The sequence below is a fragment of the Brienomyrus brachyistius genome, chromosome 16 (genome assembly GCF_023856365.1).
Source record: "Brienomyrus brachyistius isolate T26 chromosome 16, BBRACH_0.4, whole genome shotgun sequence".
Lineage (NCBI taxonomy): Eukaryota > Metazoa > Chordata > Actinopteri > Osteoglossiformes > Mormyridae > Brienomyrus > Brienomyrus brachyistius.
The window spans coordinates 25,050,244-25,075,380 of NC_064548.1; the positions used below are offsets into that span (position 1 = coordinate 25,050,244).

The following is a 25,137-nucleotide window of genomic DNA, read 5'->3' on the forward strand; positions in this document are numbered from 1 at the left end:
GCCCCCCCCCGCCGACCACTACCAAATGGTCTGCGGTTTCCATCTCTGCGACCCGACATCGCGATGCCGCAGAAAGTCAACTCCCCGTCCGCAGCTGACGTTTCGGATCAGCGAGAGTAAATGGCCGCCGCCCCTCCGTCCCCCCAGAGATTCCGATGTCACTGCATTCCGTGAATCCCACCGAGCGTGTCATTTATTATAAATAATGCTTTTTCCCAGGAAGGCTGTCTGGACCCCCACCCGCTTTTCCCGAGCCCCTCCTCCAGGAGCTGCCGAAGTATCAGTGACAGTGTTTATATCGATTTCAGTGCTCTCGGCTTAACCAGACCAGAAACTGTTTTACTTTTCGGGGCCTAACCAGGAATATATATTTTCATGTTTTCTGCCTGTAATTAACAAGGAAGAAAGACTTTTTTTTCCATGGGCGTAAAGAGAAAGACCACATGTCCACAGTTTATTTTAAATAAAGGCCTTTAAAGGGCCCTGTCTCGTAGGTGTAACCACAGCAGCCTGATTGGATGGTCTGGCAGTGCTGCCTGGAAGCGCTGTTACAGGCATGAAAGTCTGGTTCTTTCACAGTGAAGTTAAAGGGCCGGTCCATCATTCAAGGCTTTTTTTTTTTCGTTTAATTTCTGGGAGTCGTGATAAAAGTCAGCTGAAATGGAGCACTTTGGTCTAATTGGACAGAAGGTAGCTGCAGCGATCCGGCTGTAAATTACACTTCCAGGGGGGGGCAGTCCACCGCTCACAAGCAGCCGGGCACTAACTGGGGGGTCGCTGGGCAATTAACATAAATAACCTGTCGCGCCGCCAAGTTAAACAAGGCCATAAACATAACATAAAGTTCAAATGTATGGGATGTCAGAGGCAAAAAGCAGGCAGGGTGTGGGGGCCCGGCCTGGCAGGGGGGGGTACGTAAGAGCAGGCCTGCTTTCACTTTCTGCTTTGGCATCTCCCGGTAAGAAACAGGCGTGCATTACTTACTCACACTGTCACGCTCTGCCGTCACGGTGGGGCTGGCACGGCCAACAGACGACATACGCGACCGCCTAGGGGGTGCAAAAAAGCAATCGAAAAAAGGTCAGTAGTAATACTTCTGGTCGCATTCCGTTATTTGCACTAGTTTTAAGATTTCGCTCCTTTTCTTGTGAAACAGACACTAGCTAGCTAGTTAGCAGCCAGACTCTCTGCTACTGAAATGTTTTTAATATAATAATCATCGTGCTTAGGGAGCTGGAATGTCCAGTGCCGGCCCTGCCTCATGAAGATAAGCTCAGCGGCAAGCGGGTGCAGCGTAAGGCTGCCACCTTTATCGAGAAGAACTCGCACTGACCGCAGCTCGTGTGCCACCTACCCATCGGGGTGGCTGCCTGTCAGTGATGTCACCGTCTGGCATCCAGACCCGTAACACAGAGAGTGCAGATCCTTCGGAGTCACTTTTAATCTGCTGTACATATAGACAGCGTCTTCAGCTGCGTGGGTGACGGCTGCGTTAGTGACAAACCACCAGGCCAGCCCCCGCATGCCGGCTGCGCAGCTGCACACGACAATTCGTCATACCGTGTGCTTTCGGAATGGCCTTTGTCATTGATGTCCTGGCATCTGTAAAGAAAAGAACAGCCTATTAAAATACAGCGTCCAGCAAAGAAGATGTGCATTTCTGATCCAGTTCCTGCACATCTTCCAAAACAGAAACACATGACTCATGGCTAATACTCTATTTCGGTGGAATATATTGCTATACGAATATTCACCGGTCAGCAATTACATTAAAACCACTTGTCTGATAATGTGTAGCTCCTCCTCATGCCTCAAAACACAGATCTGACCCGATGATGGACCTACGTAGGTGTCCTGTGGTATGTGGTGTAACACGTTAGCAGCAGAGTTATGGTCTCCATGTGTCGGACCTGTTTGTTCAGCACATCCTACAGATGCTTGATCTAATTGAGATCTGGGGAATTTGGAGGCCAAGTCAAAACCTTGAACTCTTTCATGTTCCTCAAACCATTCCTGAATAATTTTTGCAGTGCGGCAGGGAGCATCATCCTGCTGAAGGAGGCCACTGCTGTCTGAATGTCTGTTCATGTACATGAATGTCAGGACCCAAGGTTTCACCAGAGCTTAACCCTGCCTCCGGCTGGGCAATGTGTATCCCAGTACCATCCCAGTACCATCCCAGTACCATCTCCGCCCCAGATAAACGACACACACACACCCGGCCATCCACATGATGTAACAGAAAACATGACTCATCGGACCAGGCCACCTTCACCCATAGCTCCGTGGCTCAGTTCAGATGCTTTCGTTCCCTTTCTGGGCACTTCCTGTGGTGCACAGGGGTCAGCATGGACACTCTGACTGGTCTGCAGCTACGCAGCCCCGTACACAGCAAGCTGCCATGCACTGTGTCTTCTGACACCTTTCTATCATAGCCAGCATCAATTTTTCAGCAATATGTGCTGCAGTAGCTCTCCTGTGGGATTGGAGCAGACGGGTCAACCTTCACTCCTCACGCACATCAGTGAGTCTTGGGAGCCCATGATCCTCTTACCAGTTCATCGGTTGGTCTTCCTTGGATCACTTTTGGTAGGTACTGACACTGCATACCAGGAACACTGCACAAGACCTGTCATCTGACCCAGTCGTCCTGCCACCACAATTTGGTCCTTGTCAGAATCCCTCAGATCCATATTCTTGCCCCATTTTTCCTGCTTCCAACACATCAACTTCAAGAACTGTCTCTTCACATGCCTAATATACAACGGCACCCTTGACAGGTGACATTGTAACAAGATAATCAATGTTATTCACTTCACCTGTCAGTGGTTTTAATGTTATGGTTGATCGATATAAGCTATTATATATATATGAATGAAGTGAATATTCTTTTTGTATACACAGCATGTCTGACGTACCAGTGCTTCCATGGAAAAGAAGTCACTGCACTAACCGGGGGTCAAGAGATGTTATAAAAGTAAATGAGTGCTCTCCTTGTTCCTCCTGTCAACCAAGGTTACACAGACATAGAGATAAAGAGGTAGAGGTGAAGCGGGCAGAATGACAGTCAAGGACCCTGCTGTTCTATTCTCTTAAATATCTAGCCGTTACATCTCAATTGGTCAGCTGAGAAGTCTATTGAATTGAAGTACCTGAACCACTGTAGAGCTGTCCATATTGTGCCATGAAGAAAAGGCTTTCAGACAAATTCAGACGCTGTTGGGAGATCCTCGGTCTGAGCTGCATCAGAATGAATGAAAATACGAAAGCATTTTAAAAGTATACATTACGAAGCGTGTACGTCAGTTTAAATAACATCAAGAGACACATGGATAAAAATGAAGGTGTATGGTTTCCAAATATGACCTTGTAAAAAAAATAGAACAGGATAGAAAGAGTTAGTCCAGGTGCAGATAGAGGCAGAGGAGTCTGGCGTTTCCTCCTGCCAGCTTGTTTTTATCCGTGTGACAGGCAGACAGCAGTACCACCACATATTAGTGCCCTTTCAAGTCGAATAAAAAGAGAAAAATCTCTTAAATTATATATGGAATGACTCAAATCCACCAGGGACACAGAGAGACACGTATGAGGAGCCTGTCTGAGACCCGCCCTCAAGGGGGCGCTGGTGGGGCTGCGATTGAGGACCAGCGAAAACGTCACCACGGGCTGAGATGAAAGGCCACTCTTGTTTTCTTACCTGTGGCTGTTCCAGCTTTAGATACGGCCCTTTGAATCTGGGGAACGTCCCATCAAGCGAGAGACCCGGGGGGGGAGGGGGGGGGGGGTTTCTCTCCGTGAGTTTTTCCACGGTGTCACAGACACAGGCCGCTCAGTTCTGCCAATCTGCTCCCACCCCCAGAAAAGCCTTCATAACTTCACAAAGTCACCACGAAAGTTTCCTAGCCGCCGTGGACGACCGCCTGGCCTGCAGACGTGGAAGGTTGTTTTTTTTTTTCAGACGATATCCAGATTTGACTCTGGGACGGTTTCCATTTCGGTTTGTTTCAGCCAAGCGAAACTAATACTCACGAAAGCCGGACTTTCTGCTTCTCTGTTCCCCACCTTTCAACGAAGGTGGACTTCACAGCGCAGGAGTCAGCTCATGAACGAGGGCGAAAATCAGCCCTTCGCTTTCTATACTTGGCATTTTATGGCATTAAAAACCAATGTGGATAGAGAGGAATATGTGACCTTTCAGGGGTGCAAGACATCCCAGCATTAGAAAGCTTATATATGGAACATTTTCGTTCCTCTGGGGTTTTTAAAAGGAAGTCCTTCTTCTCAGACGGTATTTGTGGAAAAAGCAGAGATTAGATTATGTACAGTATCTTTGCCTTTGACCAGACACAGTGGGGTCACCTATCGCAACCAATAGAAAGACAGCTTTAACATCACACATACAAGGGGGCTAAGAAGAGGGGGAGGGGGGCACCTCCTGAAGAAGGAATAGTCTGATAGAGTCTGCTTTCCCTCTGAAGCTTCTCAAAGACCACTGGCTCTTCAACAGGCCCACTGTGCTGAGGATACAACCCCAAGCCCAACATCATTCCTACAAATCTCCATGTGTCCCCTCGACTTCCATTCCAAACACTGACCATTATCCAATATAGAGAGATAATATGCTTTAGGCAAGTTGATCATGCATCCGAAACACTGCAGTCTACATTAACTGCGTACTCCAGTGATTAACTACGAATAGGGCGAGTAAATAAGAATTTAATAAATATCTGCACCATTATGAATCATTGAGGAGCAGACAGTTTTAATAGCTTTAGTTTTTAACTAATTAAGGCAATCAGAGTGATTGCCTGATAGTCCTGAATGTTTGTGTAACGTTTAAAATATAGATACAGAGGATATATAGGCCAGAACTCCAACAGCTTACAGTGCATAAGCTCAAAACTTAAAAGATTATTTTTCAAGGGACAGCTCTAAAGATGGAGAATATGAGGAAATGTAATGAAATTTTTTATTTGATGACATAAAGCTGATGTCACTTCCTGTCACTTTCATATTCAGCCTTTAAACCCCCATAAAGCTGATGTCACTTCCTGTCACTTTCGTATTCACCCTTTAAACCCCCATAAAGTTGATGTCACTTCCTGTCACTTTCATATTCACCCTTTAAACCCCCACTTCCGAATGCGTCCTCTGGAAACCCCCATAATGTCGATAAGTACCACAATAATCGATGTAAACACCAGAGTTGTAAGACTGACAAGCTGATGTAAGCATCGCAAACCCGGCACTTGAGCGAGTCACGTCATCTGCTGTTTATTAGTGTTAACATTCACAGATATTTATAAACACTGTACAAGGCACATGGAGATTTATACTGTGTAATGTTTGCTATCTGCTCATTTCACTTTGCTTTTATTTTCTTGTTTTGCCCCAGTACCACACGACTGGTTTACATCACTGCCCACTTCGTCCAAAACTGCCTCATGCCGCCAACTGTTACGGGGGAGGGCGGGGGGCTGGGAGTCGCTGGCTCCAGGCTCTTCATTCAAGAGTCAGAACACATTCTCACGTCCGTGAGATGTGCTCCAGGATGAATGGTCCTGGCAAAACAGCAAATCGGCTCTCCCTCGCCACGGTTAACGATTTCTGTCTCACGCTGTGTCCTCCCCGGCAGGAATAACATTGGGCATTATTTATCAGGCAGCTTTGGGACAGCCTCCATAATCCTTCAGGGGTAAACCAGTCACTGACGGTGCACCAGGGTCTTATCATTACAAATCATAGACATGCATTGATAGATTATGATATTTTACTGCAACTGGAGGGGAGAAAGTTGCATTCGTAGATAGATGAGGATCCCACAAGTATGTTTTGTTTTCTTAACAATGAAGTTGTGAGACTGAGCTGCACCCATACACTGACTATAGATGGAAGCCAAGTACTGCTTACCAGCTCGATGCAGAAGCGTAGCGGTGTCAACAATGGCGGTAAAGTCCGTGTTCAAGCTATGGAACCACCCCCCCCCCAAGCACGAGAAATTCAGAGAAACACCACAAATAATGCCAATCGTTTAAAAGAAAAGGCACAAAACAGTAATTTAGCATTAAATCCATGCTAATTTGGATGGCTTATGATTTAAAGTGCAGTGTTCCTTATGTCACTGCAACAAGGCTCACTGCACTTTAAATCATATGCACATGTACAGTTTAAACCTTAAGATTATTTTCTTTATTACAACTATATTTCTCTATATTATGCGTATATTTTATCCATTGTTTTTTTAACTTGATGACTTATTCTTAATTTTTTATTATATTTTTGATTTGCAGCCTAAGGATCCTTCAGGGTACATTTCACTGCATGTTGTACTTGTATAAGTATAAAGTATCAGCACTGTCTCCTCACGCCGTGACTCTGGGTGTGGAGCTTGCATGTTTTCCCCGTGCCATTGTGGGATTTATTCACTTTCTGCCCACAGTCCAAAAACAGGCCAAGGTTGATTGGAGTTACCAAATCTCTGTGCATGTGTGAGTGACTGGTGTGTGAGTGTGCCCTGTGATGGGTTGGCGCCCCGTCCTGGGTTATTCTCTGTCTTGACCCCCTGTAACCCTGAATAGGATAAGGGGTTACAGAAAATGAATAGATAAATGCTAATCTGTTGTACTGCTTCATGAAATAGCCAAAAATAGCCAAGCAAAATTCACAAACAGACACACAGAATCACAAGAAACTTATTTTCAGTGGTATTTAAGTACATGCTAGGATCACAGCCACTGCCAATATTCAGAAAATCCATGAGATGCATGAGAAGCTTGAGATATTCGCCTTGTGATGTAGCTTCTTAAGGAAATGGCCTGATTTAAGATCAATGGGGGTCATTAATCTATCCAGCCAGGGCGCAAAGATATTCTCTGTTTCCAGTGCATCCTTAACAGCAGACAGCTTTGGCAGCATCTAAAACATATCCCTTGATTGGCTGAATCGTTAAGCCACCTTGTCCTTCATCGTTTACAGGCAGCCAATCAACAGCCTATTTTCAGCACAAAAAGGTTCAATGAGCGGTGGATTATCCTTGCCATAGGGCTGGTTCCCCGGTGACTCAGACTCAAATTTAAATCCATAATTATTTACAAATCCAACACTGTTAATAGGCTAATTCATGGGCTATGCTCTGTATTAGTGCCAATATGGAGTGCATTCAGGCACTGAGTAAACATACCTCTGTAGAATATTTCCATACAGAACATAAATGACTTACGACTAGTAAAGTATAAATCACTGCTTTGTAAAAACATGGATGAAAACTGTTACTTGTTTCACTGCAATCTCTTTTCTCGATGAGCCTCAGGCTGTAGGACGCTCCCGCTGATTGAGGAGAATTAAAATCTCAGACATGCGTTTGTACCTGGCGCTAATCCTGCTCTGGGTCTCCCAAACAACAGACTGCAGCCTTTCTCGCCGTGCGTTTGCTGCCAGGTGAACGAAGAACACTGAAAGACCCCCCCCCCTCGCATTTCGTATTCCGTTTGCGCTTCTGCCCGTCACAGACACAAGCTTAACCTGATTTAGCGTAATATCCCCTAAATGTCTTGACCACTTTATACCTAAACACATCACCTATTTTCTCCCGACATGCTACTTAGATAATGCCTCCACTTTTCTCCATTATAAACGCTTTGACATGCGGTTCTGCTACTTAGCAGTGCATGTGTTTGCTTCATAGAGATATTTGACTCACCTGTTGACTGGCTGCCATCATTATTAGAACAGAAAGACTGCAACCACCTTTGCAGATAATACACACAAGCCTACAATCTATCAATCACTTATTAAAACTCAATCTGACCTGTTGTGGCTGACACATGTTTATCACCTGCCCCCAAGGGCCATTTATCTTAGCTGAAACAGGCTTTGATTTTCCTGAGTGCTCCTGCTTTAGAATATAATGCACATGCAGTATCCTTTTCACCTCACGCCAGGTTTCCAGAAGTTCGGAAGAGAGGGTGTGTAATTCCAGCTAACCTTTTGCTCGCGTGTTCTTTCCGTGAACAGGCCAGCGTCCTCCGCGGAATCTAATAAAGTCCACGGCGGTACCAGATTGGTTAAAAGGGAGGGACGCGGAGACTCGGCGCGCTCTGCCATTTCCAAGCATCGTCTAGAAATCGTGGGCTGCTGCTTTGCAGCCTGTCCAAGGATCGTCAACCGCATCATATTTTTGTGTGCTGTCGAAATGTCACACTCATTCTGACATCCGTTAGGCCGAATATAAATATTTCTGGACATCCTCTACTATTTCTGTGCCTCTTTTTTTTCTCCATCCAAGACACATTTGGGCTTATTTCATTCCTCCTGTTGTGTGTGTGTGTCTCTGTGTGTGTGTGTGTGTGTCTGTGTGTGTTTATCACCTTGCTGTAATCACATAACTAATTGCTTTCCATCCACAGGTACGTGTTTCTATACGACCCTCACCCCCCACGGCCATTTTTATTTTGACTTTGTTAAAAAAAACCCCCGCTGACTCGCACATATCACCCGGACTGCCACTCTTCTGACTATGCGGCTCTCAACGAGAAACGTTAGCTTACGTGATACCAAGCGACCCCCCCCCCACCCTGTCTGCTCTGCTAACAAAAGCTCTCTGGTTGCCCAGAAAGGTATAGAGTTTAGGTTCAGCACTGCCTCCCGCCATCTCACCCCCATACCAGGTATTTTTACAAAACCCCCTTCCTCCCCCAGAGCCACAGAAACCCGGAGCGTAGAGGTACTTAGCGGCCTAGCAGGCCAGGCTAGCCGCACTTATCCCGCGTGAGGATTGTGTGTCGGCCGCAGATTAATTATTCACCTGCTTATATTTAACACGACTGACAAAATGACTGGAGGCTGTTTGGATGGGGGGGGGTGGGTGGTGAGGTGGGGGTGTCGGGAGGGCAAAGGATACGGTTTCACTGATTAGGGGCTTGACAGGAGAGTGCATTATGGTGGGGGGGTACAGACAAAGGGACACAACTTTGTGTTTCAAGTGAAACCGTTTCTTCAGGTCATTCACTGGCTCACGAGTTAAGGGGTTATGGGGGGCGGGGGGCAGAACTGGGGTCTTCCAGGGGAGGGGCGATCAATCGCCCCCATAAACACAAGAGACTGTGAAGGGGGAGGGTCTAGGACTGGGCCGGGCCACGGAGCTTTAGGAGGGTGTCTGTGAGGCCTGCAAGGTATTTACAGGGAATAATAACCCTCTGTTTTGGGTCATTCACACCACAGTTCTGAGGAGAGGCTTAGGCGATAAAAGAAATCTTAGCCAGCTCTAATGAGAACGAGGGAAAAGCTGGCTGTCTGGACGGCTCAGGTGACTCTAGGCCCCCGCGTGGCCATCGTCGTACGCAAAGTTCACCGTACGCAACAGCAGCCGAGCCATCATGTACGCCTGGGCTCTAAGGGTTCATCCCCAAAGCGAGAAACATTACCGGAATGCAGCCTCCTTCGAGGAGCAATTTTGAACATCGATGTTCACGCGCCTCCGGAACCCTCCCGTGTTTCCCATAAGCAGATGTGATTGGATAGGATGCGGCCATCCCTCACAGAGGTGTCGGGAGATGCTGCCGACATCCTCACACGGCAAACATTTCTCCTTCGGAAGGCCTGACAGATGGAAGTCAGCATTTCAGCACTCTTCCAGGTCCCTCACTTCTGCTTTTATTTTATCCAGGGCAACGCGGATAAAATAACAACAAAGCGTTTCTCTTTCCAGTCTACACAGCCGGATGGTTCGTGCTAAGCCCCTCACTTAATGGTTCAACAGCGGTGACCTAGACGAAAGGCCGGCCAGCATGACTCCCATTTCTCCGCCTCTAGTCATTCTGAAATATTTATCGACCGTACTTCCTGCCAGTGTTTTTCTATCTTTATGAAAGAGACCAAAAGAATGATACCGTGTTTATACTCGTGTGCCTCCACTGACGAGCTGAAAGAGCTTTTGTGCAAAGGCATGGATATGAATGTGGGCCTGTGTGTTTGTGTTAAAGGAACATTCCGATTCCGGAATATTCCCTACCCTCCCTTCCCCTCTGCTCCGAGGTGGCAGGGATCTCCGGGTAACCGTGGGTGGCTGACACAGCTGGTACTCGAACCACAGCCTGGGCTACAGGACGTACACTGACCTTGCAGCAAACACAAAGCCTCATAGACCTCTGTCCCTGTTCATCGCATTGAGCACATCTTTGGTTTGCAATTGGCCCCTGCTTTTTGGGCCAGCTTTTGATTGGTTCTAGCTACCTCATGCTGCCCGGCTATGCTGCATCGTACCACCCCATTGGCTGCTAAAAGCCAGAGGCGGGAGGTACATGACCTGCAGGTCAGCAGCACGGCTTCTGCATGGCAGCGACCGGTCATTTCCTGAAGATGGTACCGCAGCAACCAGCTAACCGGCTTAAGTGCCCCCCCCCCTCCCCTCCACGGTGGATCACATCTGCTGGTGGATGGTCCAGGGCAGTGCTGTCATTCTGGGGGGTATTAGCATCCAAACCGCTCTCCCTCGCCCCCAGGCTCCATGGGGTAGGCAGGGGCCACACACCTCTGATGATGACATTACACTTTGAATGCCAGTTTGCTTCTCCAAATGCCCTTCACTCTCCCCCACCCCCGATAATGTCACACTGCGAATGCCTGTCTGTATCTCCCAGCCCCGGCTCCAGCGGAAACATCAGGAAGCCCGTCCATGCATCCTCCCATGAGGCCCAAAGCGACAAGGCGATCGGCCAACCAACAGGCAGCGTGAAACGTGACCTTTGGATCAAAGGACGACAGCGGCGGCTCAAAGAAGCGTCCGAGGGAAGGTAAGAGGGGAAAAAAGAAGAAAAAACAACAGTGTGTTGAAAGATAAACCACGTCGAGTGTGACGCAGCCAAGGCTCCGAAGGACAGAACGTCCCGCATTCTGCCATGCTACAGAGGTCGAAGGTCGCGTGATATATGCACCGACCCCCATCACCGCCTGCCCCACCTCGTCTCTGCAAATTTAGCAGGCGTGGGGGCTTTAGCATGGCCTTCGCGGAGACAAATGGGCTGGGGGCTGCCAGGGTGTTGACGTCTAACCTCTGCCCGTCCGCGAAAACCCTGGGAAACACGTTTTTTTCCTGGTGGGGGAGAGTGGAAGAAGCCGGCGGACTTTGGTATGCAGATCCAGGCGCCTCGCTAGATGATTCTAAACACCTTTCTTTGGTAAAACAATTAAATTTTTTCTTTTATTATTTTTAATAAGGGGCTGTGACTTTAAAGAGCCGAGTATTTAAGAAATGCAACCTTGTCATTGTTTAATTGCGAAGCCCCGGTATGTCCTGGGCAGGGAGGGGGCACCACACCACTGTCACCAGTGTCTCTGGGCCTCTGGTCGGACGCTGCCGTTCCTCTGGGAGGTTCTGGGGAGTGACGATGTGGACTTTTTGGCCCGGAGTACTTAGCAGACACAGGTCAGCAGCACAGGGCCGTGGTGACTGCAGCCCTGCTCTGCTCCGTCACGCTCGTACAATTCCGACTAATTTGTCATTACCGTCGATTACACTGTTGTTCCCTTAAGCTCGACACTCAACAAAATGGCCAGTCAGAGGCTCGAGCTCTTTGTTAAACTCTTTTTTTAAAAAGAGTTCGTAAGATGCCTGGGTTGCTGTTTCCTTACTGGCTGCCATATGTGTCCAGTTATAATCACGAGGGGGGGGGTCAACAATTTTTTTTCTTTTCCGCTCAATACCCTGAGATCAAAGAGCCAGTAAATCTCCCCAGTAAAGTCGGATCACAGCCCGCTCTGAGATGGTAAGAGTGATTCATTCTGAGGTCCCCGCGCTGTTCCGAAACACTCCTTAGCTCGGCCGCTTTTGTCGTGTCAAGAGGACATCCGGCTGAGCCGGTGATTACGACCTCACCCCCGCCTCAGAGAAAACAGGAGCACACCACACAGTAAATAACACAATGACGGACATGAGTGAAATACAGCAATGCCGAGGGTGGGGGGTAGTATCGGCCCCAGAGGGAGATTCCCTCTCCACCCCCAGGGAGCATATGAACAGCCTTCGGAAGGCGATCCTCATGTGGAGCTCGGTTTCACCTTCCTCCGGTCACCAGAGAGGAAGAGCCCAGCCTTGCGGCCATGTGCAGACTCATCCCATCGTCCGTGTGACAGGCACCCGATTCCGTGTCCCTGTGTCTGCGGCAGAGACGCTGATTAGCCAGCCGAGCGTGGAGGAAGGGGGCTGTCAGGTGTCCCCGCGACTCCCGCGCTCTCACCGCTGATGCTCGTGTTCTTTTGAAAGCCCCTCCTTTGCTCAGAAGCCCCCACGGATTGGTTCTGGTGATTACAGGAGTCACTCTGCACATCTTTGATTGAAAGGGCACTCGGTGCCCGATCGATGAACGAGAGGGCAAATAATTAATTTAAGTTTGAATTTTTGTAATTAGGGGACTGCCATGTGACAGGACTAATAATAATAATTTATATAGTACTTTTCATATGTGAAATACAGAGCAAAGTGTTTCGATATGGGGTTAAAATATGCAACTAACATGCAGGTTAAAGAAAGTGTAAAAAGATGGGATGAGAATCTAAAAATAAAATAAGTAAATTAATTTAGTGAGATATGAAAGAAGCACAAGAACATCGAAATATAATGAGTGGGACGAAAAGACGAAAGAAAAATAAAAGAGGATGAAAAGTCAAAAGATATAAAAGTCTAAGCCAATAAAAGCTGGAAATGATTAATATTGTATGATATGGAGAGACCAAGAGAAGAATGAGGTAAAGAGAAAGAACAGCACAGGCAGTGACATGATGCAAATAATATCGTGACGATAAAAGAGAAGAAAATGAAGGGAAACATAATAAAAGCAAGAACAGATTTAAAATCCAATCTAAGATACAGGAAACATGAAACCTCAGAAAAGCATGACAAAGACCTTAGGCATGACCAAAGGCCCCCCCGACACGGTGCGGTACACCGGGCCAGGATCTGGACCCGGACCCGAGCCGGACCCTGTTCTAACCCCAGTGCAGCTGTGGACAGACAGGCCTCCCTGCCGCCCACTCTGCCGACCCTCCCAGTAACACTAATAAGGTAAGCTAACAAGGTCCAGCTGGGTTTCATAGCCTAGATGTTACCCCCGGGCCGAGGGCTAAGGATTGTTCACCATGGCAACACAAGCACTCACCCTAGTCCCGCCCGATCCCACCACAAAAACATAAGAAAGCCCTTTTTCCAGCACTGGGAAAACTGAAAACGATCCTGCAAAGGCTTCAAAGAAGGTAATCAAGCTGTGCACCTGCAGTAAAGCCTTCCAGAGATGTATGTGTTACAGATGGAGTTTTAGGGTGCAGGGAGAAGGTCTTAAAACACTCAGGAGTGACGGAGCATGGTCAGGAACCCTGGGGACGGAGCGGCGCCTGATGCAGGTTATTGCAGGCTGCAGCAGACCTCTTAGGCCTAATGATGGATTCACTCCCCAGACACTGTTGGTATAACAGGTCTAAAGTGGATAAATGATGAGCTATGTTAGCACATCCAAGTCATTAGCATCTGTTAGACTAATTATAAAAGATAAACACAATCATATAACGCCAAAATTAGGAGCTGTATGGTACATAGGTGGGAGTGCAGTGTACCAGGCTCACCCTTTGCAGAAAATCAGCATCTGTGATATTGAATAATGGTGCGTTTCCCATCGAGGGTCTCAGCCTGTGAGAAGTTTATATCCCCAGGGATGTCGATGTCAACATCAGAGGCCCAGGGGGAAATGAAACGCATCGCAGGAGCAGCCCAAACTCGAGAGACTACCGTTATTCACGCGAACGTTTCCATCGAGCGGCACGTACGCCGAGTGCTGGCATCCTCTGGTGTAAATGTTAGCACAGGAGAGGAGTTGGGGAGCCGGAGCAGTCACAAAGCACCTCCATACGCTTCGCTTCATCTAGCGAGGGCGCCGATCAGCGTGCCCCTCAGAGCAGGGAGCTTTTTCGAACACTGCGATCGATAGCCCGGAGGGGGGGGGCGCTTCGAGAATTCTCCCTCCATTACTACCAGCAAGCGCCTCTCTTCTCTCCCATCTCTCTCTCTCTCTCTGCTCCTTTATGTGGTCGATGCTTCATTGGAGAATATGGAGTTTATTGGAGCCAGGACACTGTTGCTGATGGTGCACGAAGCCTGTAGACCCATAGGGCCATTTCCCCATCTTCTACTTTTTAACAGTTTCCCCATCTTTTACAAGTTGACTATTTCCTCACATTTTGCACTTTCACTATTTCCCCGCTTTTACACTTTAATCCCCCGTCGTGTCACACCCCCGAATGTGGATTCCCGTGTGGTGGGGGCCGTTCAGGCCCTCGATCGGTACCCGCCAGGCTCTGCCCCCGCTGTCATTACAAGAAGCGGTAGGACTTAGCAATTTCCTGCTGCCTTAACCTTTAACAATTGTTAAAAAATATCGATGGATTTGCTCGCATTGGCTATTCTGTTAATTTGAACCCTTTTTAAAAGTATTTTTTCCTTCTGTGCACCAGGAAGTTGGACAGGTGCCAGCAAGCAAACAAGACTGTCATTATGAAGACATATGAAGAACAAAATAATTCCTAATTAAATATTTTAAGCCGCTGATGAATAATAATTACGGCCAGCACAGCTGGGCCGCCCAGGCTCCTCTGCCAAGGCGCGGACACATTCACCCTACGGCAAGTTACCAGTGGGCCCATCGACGACGGCAAAACACTTCACAGGCGCGTCGTAACCGCGCCGAGACGTTCTATCCGATCACTCGTGACAGGGGACGAGGGGAGAGAAGTGGGAGACGGCGGGCATTTCCTGTCAGCCTCTGTGTCTACGCTAGTGGGACGGAGGCAGTAGTGCTACAGCTATCTTCCACGTCTTTCTGGGCCGGCTTCGCTTATGCTCACCGACATCAGGCCCCGTTACGGCGCCGATAAGATCCGGCTGCCCTTGGCGTTACAGCCCCAAGCCTCGGGGGTCACCGTGACGTGTCGGGGTTCTGCTTACATCATCACAGGTACTGTTTTGTTAGCGTGTTTGTTAGCATGACCATGGCGTGTCGCGCGTGATGGAGAAGCGCTGATGAGAAATAAATAATATTAGAAAAACCAGTAGCCCACCCCCCCGGGGGGCACGTGGAGGAGGGTGATGAGGGTTAATATTGGATTTTGAATGAGGCAATTTATTTCTTTATATGGCAGGCAAGCAAGGACATTCTTTCCAGGGACCGTTTCACGGGTCAGTGAGATTGACAGAATTAGATTTGGAGCAGCCGTGGGAGGCGATGGAGATGGGGTGGGGAGTGGGGGGGGGGGTGCAATGGGCCTGCACGGCTTACCTGGAGTCCCGCTTATTCACGATTCCCACCCTGTAATACACAGTGTGTAATCCCTTAACTGAGAGGCGCGTACAGTATGTACATGAAAGCCTCGCTCCGGGAAGGATGGGGGGCAGAGACGACTGACACAGGGATGGCAGAGGGGTGAGGAGTTTAACAAGATGGCGGGATAGTAAGAAAAGAAACTGCTGTGTCAGCTTCAGAAGAAAGACAGCGCTTGGGGCTGGGATACGGCCTGCAGAGAGTCGTGGGATTGGCCAGCAGGCCTGGGGTCACGAAAAAGAACAGAGAAATCTGTCAGTACCGGTGCCCACATCCTCCAAGCCCCCAGAACGTCCACACTCCCTCATTTTTACAGCGCTATAAAATCTGGGTGATCTAGGGGCCACATAATAGCCAAACCACAAACCATGATCTATTTGCAGGGGTGTTCAGTGTACAGCCCGCTATCTCTGATCTGAGAACAGAGACAGCGCATAATCTTATCAGGATCACCACGCCTGTAATGCATAACCCCTGATCTGTGAAGTACATGGTGAGATGATGCACTCGTCACTGAGCTCTGCACGGTAAATAGTGTACAGTCCCCGACCTGTAGGCCTTACAGTAAAGGGGGTAAAGCGGCTTATGGGGGGGGCAAGGCGGGGGCAGTGCACACAAAGCGCTGAGGGGGGGTGCGGCTCCCAAAGACAGATGCTCCAGCAGAGACTGGGGGGGCACTGACATCCAGTGCTGGGTGGGGAGGCTGGGGCCTTCTGCATTCAACTGGAAAAATAATGTTTAATAATGATAATAATTAAAGATTTTTTTTTGTTTCCTGCTGCTCGATCTTTTGGTTTTGTGTCTTTGCCAAAATGACAAAAAGGCTTTTAAAGGGAAACGCGAATTGAGGGAAATTGCTTCCTGGATTCGAGCGGCTCAGTTCTGCAGATTTATTTTTCACATTCTTCTTTATTCCAGGGTAGAAATTAAGCGATCAGAGCCCGAATCTGACAGCTGTGCAGCTGCGATAACGCAGCACATGCGAGTCGCAGGCGTCCGTCACTGCATCCTCTGTGCAGAGCGGCCCTTCTTTTCCTGTTTATGCGCAGGTTCACAGAGCCCCCTTCAAAGGGGTACCTGTCCTGTCCTCTCCAAGTACCAAACAGCTCTGCAGTCAGGATGTTGATTCACAGCAACCCTGACCAGCATAGACAGTTAGAAGATGGATGGATGGATGGATGGATGGATGGATGCATAGATGAATAGATAGACATTTTATTTTTTTCTTTAATTGTTACCGCCAATAACACCTATCTTTTTCCATCCAATATTTCACTAATGGTTAACCAGTATCTTGTCCAGTGGCACCACAATAGCACTGTTCCGGTGACTTCCGCTGCACTGTCAATGCAGTGCAGTATGCAGCCTTGAGTAACAGTCCCTTAAAGATTATTGCCTATTCCTAAAGCCCAATATTTGTAGCAGTTTGGGTATTTTATCCGCCTCCCAGGATCTGAACCAACAATCACCTGGTGTTGCCCGGCATTCGCTAGTAAGCTGCCCATTGCCTCTTTGCATTTTTTTTAAGAAACAGCATGAGAAGAATGTGATGCCCGGGTGACTCACTCCAGGTCTATTCATAGCTGCCTTTCTTTCTAAACCCACTTTTTTCAAATTCTGTTTCTCAGCCGTAGTCTATAGTTTGAGGGTTTGCTGATTATCCAACACCTGATCTGATTACCTTCATATTCCTCTTAGCTTGCGCTGTTTATAATGAGGCGTGCATCTTTAGTTAATATCCCCACTGATACACAGAACGCTGAATCACCTCTTCCCTGCAAATCGCATCATTTGTCTATAAAGTCAATTTGTGGTTTCAACACCTATGAGTCGCTGCTTCCACGGCCTGCTTCCTGTTAGGTCAGGCTTGGTACCCCACTGCAGGGTCAAGATCAGAATCTCTCCAGCAACACCATGGTGATTCCTACTGTCGGTCAATCAAAGTCGGTTTCAGAAATGTCACGTGACCTGCAGTGACATAACGTTTGCCACAAGGAGTCTGGGGTGATGAAGGTGGGAGTCCGTGCTGACGGTCCTCAGCTGAGTCCCACTGGCTCCGCATCTCCTCGGGGCTTTTCGTTCCGATCTGCAGTTTTCTCTCTGTAAACTGATCATTGTCTCCTGACAGTAATCTCATTTGTCATCTGCTTCGCCCAACATGCAGAGATTTCTTAATCGCCTGGGCCCTCCCACTCAGAAGCTCAAGAGTGAGGGTCTGGACAAGCAGAGGAACACGAAGGGAAGTGCACATATGTAGTGGCCGCTGCTCTCTGTGTTACGGCCGGGTTGGGAATGTGATTTTTCTACCTACTCATCTGCATTAAAAAGCCGACGCTTCAGATGTTCATCGAGACGTAACTGACCCTCTCCTGGAACTTAATTTCCCACATTTCCAGTGTCCGTGAAATTCATAAAATGAGATTTAGGAGTCACTGGAGCCCAAGCAGGCCGCCCTGTAATGTCCCTTCCAGGTTTTACTCATGTGAAATCGGAACAAACAGCCACAATCTCGTCACACTGGAATTGATTCCTAATTCCCAGCCTTACGAGGATAACAAAGGACAGGAATTTTAATTGGGTTAAATGAAGATGAAATGGATGGTTTGTTTAGAATTTTTTTGTTTGTTTGTTTATTTCGTTCTTATTTGCTTCCCTTTGTGTTTTCCCCGCTTCCTTTGTGTGTCGAATAAATATTCTGTCCTTTTGATGAAGATGCGGTCCGAAGAAGAAGAGACTCGTAACCCGCCTCTTACAGGAACCCAGAAGCCCTTTAAATCCCTTTAACATCAAACAATACTTTACTGGAGCCACCGCTAAATCCACACGTTTCTACAGATGACTTATGGCGCCATTGTTTAAGGCGACAAACGGCCACCACAGGGCTATTTATCATGCTGCTTTCTGGCTGGTGAAAATGCCCCGTCACGGCGTACGCAGGTGCTGTACCACGCTGAGCCTGTGTGTGTGCGGTTTAAGATCGCCAGCCAAGGGCTCTTTGGACTTTCAGTATTTCCTCGTCTCTCACTTCATTTCTCCATCTCTGTAGCCACAGCTGCCTGCCGGACGGCTCCTCTCGTTTGGCAGTGGAGCCCTCGCTCTCCACCCAAGGTACAGCAGTGGCCTTCCAGCTTCTGCCTTTCATTTAGCAGGGCTTCCCGGGTCCTCTGGCCTTATTTTGCTTCCAGGGAAGGAACAGGCCAGTCGCTGATGAAGGACAGACCCTCGTCGTGCTTTCTGGGACAATAGGCTGCTCTAACATGTCCACCATGCCCACCTGGGGCCCCCGCACCCAGGCCCCCACCCTCAGAAGATCAGCCACACGGCCTACAGTGCTGCTCGGAAACATCAGACCCCTGAAAGAACGTCCACACGCCCACCAGCCATAAGACTGGAAATCCTCCTCTGCTGACATTAACCGTTTATCTTACAATGCAGATGCTTAGCTGTACATTTCCATCCCAAGGGACTAACAGCATATAACAAGAGGACTCTGGGTTAAGAGGCAGGCTCAAGGCGTCTCCTGGGACGCAAACCAGCAGCTCCAGTTTCACGACCATGTCCTTTAATCATCACCCACTGGTGTAATAGTATTAGCAAAGGCAGCATACGAGCGGGTAATACCTCTGGTGCGAAGACCATATTGTGTTTTCCCCTGTGAAAGCGAAGGTTTTCAAATTGTCAAACTGTTGATTTAAGAGGGATTAGGAGGGCAGGCAGCCCGTAGCGACATCTGGACACAATAGCGATGGGGACCATCTCGATTTGGTTCCAAGATTTTCTAAAGCATTCTTCATCCAGCCGCTGGGCCAAAGCATGTCTGAGATCGAAGCATCAGGTATAAATTAGGTGGCAGAGTAAGTTATGGCGAGCACAGGTACCATGAAATGAGAGACAGTACTGTTAGCCACCTAACGGTAATTCTGTCTGGCAATCTTTGGCATATAGCATTTGAAAAGCCAGTGAGGTTAAATCACTTTTTCTGCCTGTTTCGGAGTCTGATTATTAAGCGTGCTCATCCCGCCTCACCTTTCTGTCTCAGCTTTCCCTGTCACTGCTTGTCACAGCGTGTCACTGTCTTTCACTGCATGTGACTTGTCTCTGTGTGTCACTGTATATCACTGCGTGTGACTGTGTATCACTGCATGTCACTTGTCACTGTGTGTCACTGTATATCACTGCTTGTCACTGTGTATCACTTCATGCCACTTGTCACTGTATGTCACTGCATGTCATGTGTCTGAATGTGACCAACAAAACTAGAGTATTACAGGACTTCGATTCATGTAGCAATGGTGCCACATTATTACAAAATAAAATGAAGACAGATGAGAAAGTATGTGAACGTTTTGTCGTGCATGTAGCCGTTTGTTATTATTATTAATGTTATTATGAATACAGCAGGCATCTCCCAAAATGTACACACAGTACTGTGATTTAGTCAAGCACCCCCCCCCCCCATCCGTTCCCCCATGATCCAGCCCAGAAGCTGTAAATGGAGGGTAATGGATTGTGTCGGACCTGAGTAACAGGCCATTAAGCGGGTAGATGGAGATAATCTGATCCCATGTCCGTTTTACAATAAAGACTCGCCTGGTGACCTTGAGAGGGCCGAGGAGGAGTGAAGGTCACAGCTCTGGACGGCTACGGCTGCTTCTGGTGGCCCTCCGCTGACTTAGGAATAAAGGGAAATAAAATAAATACGCTCCTATCTCAGGCATTTTCTTATTCCATCTGAAGTATTTGAGCATGCTCAAAGGCACACGCGCAAGCATGGATAGGCACCGGCATCGTGCAGACGCACAAGCATGGATATACTCCGGCATCGTGCACACGCACAAGCATGGACAGGCGGCGGCATTGTGCACACGCACAAGCATGGACAGGCGCCGGCATCGTGCACACGCACAAGCATGGATATACTCCGGCATCGTGCACACGTGCAGCCTTTAGCATTAGCAGCCATTGCCGCATTTTATTCAGCCCTAAGCGTACAAGACGTTTATATAGTCAGTAATTTCATTCAAAGTCATGGTGTTTAACTGCTTTTATACACAAGGTTCCAATTTAACCACAAAAAAATGTATATTTTGTAAAGGGGAAGCTTGGGGAAAAGATGTCAGCAGGCAAGGTCACTATTTATTTATAAGGATCCGCAATTATCAGTGCAAAGAGAAATCTGGACGCTTTAATTACTGTGAAGGGGTTAACACAATAAACCCCAGCACAGCCTCAGAAAGCCTGACAGTGAAAACGCGGAGGAATGTGTCCTGGGTCTCTCTTCTGGAGTAGTGGAGCCGGACGCAGACACGCTGCTGTCACCCCGATGTGGACGCTGCCGGGGGGGGGGGTCGTGTCGCGAGCTGAAGAACGTGCCACCGTGCATCCCAGCACATGCTCCAGTCACTTTCTGAGGTGGGCCGGATGCTATTTCCTGGGGGTTAATCATGGAGTCAGTGTGGCAGTTTGTTTGGTGTCGATGTCCCACGGCTGGAAGCCCTCAGATGAGCTTATGCTGGAGAATAGGGGTCTGACTCATCCACTGGCCAGTGCAAAGTGGCTAAGCTCTCATCATCACAATGGGCTGAGTGAAGTCACTTCCTGCTTCAGGGTTATGCGCCATCACTCAGACCCCCAGGTTTATACGATGAGCTGAGTTCCCTGCTGTACACAGAGGAGATGGAAGATGGAACATTTGCACTTAACGTAGGCGTGACTTTTTATTTTTTGCTGAAAGAATGCGATGAAATAAGGGGAAGGACTTCAGTGCAGTGATGAGAGAGCAAACAATCGGATGCCTGTGTGATAGTAGTTTTTTTATTATTGTGGTGAATAACAGGCAGGAGGTGAGCGTTGTGGAAGCAGGAGGGAGGGAATTACCGCACTGCGATTTAACCTCCCCTCTTTACCTGTCAGCTCAGGGTCGCAGCCCAGCAACCAGCCTGACTGCCACACAAAAGCTTCACCACTTTCAGGACATGGGGGATAATTGGCTAAAGGGGGGGGGATAATATTGGAGAACTGGCCAAAGCGAGAGCAGCTGAGAGAGCGGATCAGGAAGTCTGGGCGGGTGACCCATGAGGTACCAACTGGACTGAGCGGTCGGTGTACTGCGGTCAATGTCCTGCGGTCAATGTCCCATGGTCAGTGTTCCGCAGTTGGTGCCCAGCGGTCGGTGCTCCCATAGTTAACCCTGCAGCCAGCCAGGGGGCACCATCCACTGCGTTGTACCCCCTGAGGTGTGCACTAACCCTAACCCTAACCCTTCCCATCCAGTCTTCTCCTTCCCTCTATGACATCACGAAACACGGCTAGAAATATGGGCCCAAATGTCCAAAAAAAAGACCCCGCCCTCCCTGTGCACAGCGCCCTCTGCAGGCTGGAGCTCGTGACGCACGCAGTCCACTGCACAGCAGCCGCTCTCCGCAGCAGCCGCATCACCCAGCTCACTCCTGTCACTCCCGAAGTGTAACACTGTAACAAGGAAATTAGGTGATATCTACATACACAGCATGCATAACTGCATGCATAAACGTGTGCATGAGTGCACAGTATAAAGTACACGCTCATGCTGGCAGAGATGCAAACACGCCGTCACTTCACAGAATGTCAGCATAGCGATGGGAATGTGCCGGGAGGGCGGCTGCATGTGTGTGCGGAGGGTGACAATGAGGCCCGCGGTTTGGCTAGGTTTGCTGCTCAGTAATTGCTTCCAGAATCCTCCGAGAATAACAACCCTCCAGATATTTTGCAGTTGGTTTCGCAAACTCTCAAGTTCTCACGAGGGGACATGTTTAAGGTCCTCGCGCAGGTCGCATTCACACTTGTGCGGGCCGACGCCTTTACACTCCTCCCCAGCAAGCCCGGCTCAGAGAGCCCAACCAGAGTATGAGCATTTCTAAGCAGGCAGCTCGGGGTGCCATTCTGGGGTTAGGAACAGGCATCTGTGAGGACGCCCAAAATTTAGGCCCCGGTCAGTACCCCTGTATCATCATTCAGCCCCACAAAGAGACTTTGACCACAGCAGGACCACAAAACTCCTTCCTACGGCTTTACAGCCTGATACAGCCAAGGCCTAACTGGGCCCTTAGTGACTGTAACACATCTTAATGCTCCTGAGGGTACTGAAGTTTATCAGTTTACCCTCAGCCTTACTTCCCATAAAGAAAACAAAGTGCGCTTAATTATGGAAATATTTTCAGTTCTTAAACGCGAGAATGGAGAGGTTTTCATCATTATGGCCAATGGTAACACAGACTCTAATTCCAGACTTGCGACAGGCAAACACAATCCGCTCTTCCTTTCACGTCATTTTTCGGCTAATAAAACCCAAAGATAGATACAAGTGCCAGCCCAGATTCCTGTTTCATGGCAGAAGTGGTAACTGGAGACCCACCAAAGCTCCTGGTCGATGTTGAAAAAGGAAAGAAACGCTCAAATTACAGGTGGAAAAATGTGGCTGTAATTAAATTGAATGACTGGTAAAGAAAGCTAATTAGTAGATATTTTAGTATGAGAATCTGCAGGTGTAATGGGAGGCAGAGGAAGCCATCACTGACAGACCAACCATAACTAACATGAGTGCGTCTACAGAGACCTGCCGGCTGATTTTATACTGTATAAAACGGAGTCGGTCTCCAATCTATTATTAAATGTGTTTTCTTTCAGCAAGGGTGACGTCTTGTAAAATATATGATCTGACGTACGGCATACTGTAAATCTGAAAAAGGCTGTTAATTAATGACCGGAAAGTATTGTGAGAGAGGTCATTTCATTAGCCGAATTGTGATTTGACATTGTGATGATTTCGAGATTTCCTCGACACTGGCAGGCGCTGCACAAGCAGGCAGTCAAGACGTACGCGATCGACAGAAAAGGGGAATTAAATTCCTCGCGGCTCAATCTCCGGTGCGATCAGTCTGGTCCGCAATGCAGAACATCTTTACTAATCAGGTTATCCCTCTCAATCTGCTAATGCTATGAGACTCCATCCATTTTCCAAAACCAGTGCTGAGTTACGGTGAGCTTGGAGCCAATCCCAGGAAGCACAGGGCAACAGAACACTCTGAATGGGACACCTGGCCATCACAGGGCACACAAAATAGTGAAGCAATGCTTTATCTGCCACACATAATAGTGATGCAATGCTTTATCTGCCACACATAATAGTGAAGCAATGCTTTATCTGCCACACATAATAGTGAAGTGACTTTATTTACACAATTACAGCAACATCGGGGTGCTTCTTCATACGCACATCCCTTCTTACCCTTTTGAGACAGGTATGCACATATATTTGGGAAGCAGAGCTTGGGATTCAAGGACAGGATTAAGCCATTTTTCTGGCACCCCTGGAGCATTTGGGGCAGGGTTTGAACCAGTAACCTTCTGATAACACGCAGCGAGGGTTCAAGGCACTGAACCACACAACATCCTCACGCATAATGACACTACAGGAAACTCAGAGATGGCCACCCAGCTTTGGCCTGAAGGAGCAAACACAGGCAAATATGGAGACGCAAAGCTTGGGGGGGGGGGGGGCAAACCCTCAGTCCTGAAGGGGTGAGACCACAGCGTTAAAGACCGAGCCCCGGTACCTCTGCGACCCCGGAGTTCTCTTCTGGGGTTTACAGGCTGAATGCTTTGTTACGGAGGATGACATGGCATCATGTGCTGTGCTTATGTCAGCCCATCCCCTACTGTAACCTGGCCCAGGCATCTTCACAGCTTATCTAACACTGCTGACTACAAATCTATAAATAAAAGAATTATAGTCAGATATTTTCATAGTGTTCGTGGCTGAAGGTCCTTAAACCTGCCTCCCCAGGCACCTGTGTGTGCTGGGGCAAAAACATCAAGTTGCTCCTCAATTAACTCTCTGTTGTACTGAAATGGACTTTATTTTTCTGCACTGGGGCTTCACTTGTGAAAGAACCGGCAGCATTTTACTCATTGATTCCCTTCAATAAATGCTGTATTTGCCTTTTTTGTCCTCTCATATTTCTTTTACAGGAATGAAGGAAAAATAATCTTTAGAGTGTGATATGTGGTGGTCCTCTTCAGAGGAATAAACCTTAATAAAGCAGCTCTCTACCCAGGGATGTCTATAAATCACTAGAAAGAGGCAAAACCATGTAATATTTCAACATACCTCTCCTATTACAAGTGAATAATGGATTCTTTTGTAGATTTCCAAGCTTTACTTTATTGTATAAGTGCTAATTTGAAAAGTATATATACAGGATTCTTCTTTTTACAGCAGTAACTGATGAATGTGTGCGTGAATGAGGGGAGAGAATTGCTTTATAATGCGACCATTGTATTAATGGTGTTGCAGCAGCCTTTCCATAAGCAGTAGGTGGTATTGAGATTAAGGAACCGACAAAGCCACCACATCCCATTGTGGATTCCAGTCTGTAGAGCTACAGACTGGGTCACAGACCGGGCTCAGCTTTCGAATCCTATAGCCTTTAATTATCTGTGGTGTCTGTGTTCAAAGATAGCTGAGTGTCCTCGGACTCTAACTGAGATGGCCAAGATCATTTCTTTCACATATCAGGAGATGTGGACCATCACCTTCTTCTGAATTTTCCACATCACTGTTTCCCAATCCGGTCCTCGGGGACCTGCAGACAGTCCACGTTTTTGCTCCCTCCCAGACAGTCCACGTTTTTGCTCCCTCCCAGACAGTCCACGTTTTTGCTCCCTCCCAGACAGTCCACGTTTTTGCTCCCTCCCAGACAGTCCACGTTTTTGCTCCCTCCCAGACAGTCCACGTTTT

General features: G+C 48.0%; 1 long non-coding RNA gene across 1 annotated transcript in view; it reads right to left on the bottom strand.

The window, feature by feature from the left end:
* Positions 1–648: 648 nt before the first annotated feature.
* LOC125710305 (uncharacterized) overlaps positions 649–25,137 on the bottom strand; it is a 49,341-nt gene continuing 24,852 nt past the window's right edge. Inside the window, exons 2-5 of the long non-coding RNA XR_007382956.1 lie at positions 3,153–3,240; positions 1,561–1,602; positions 1,355–1,447; positions 649–1,049 (exon numbers count right to left, since the gene is read on the bottom strand). This is a non-coding gene — a long non-coding RNA (uncharacterized LOC125710305). The remainder of the gene's footprint in view (positions 1,050–1,354; positions 1,448–1,560; positions 1,603–3,152; positions 3,241–25,137) is intronic.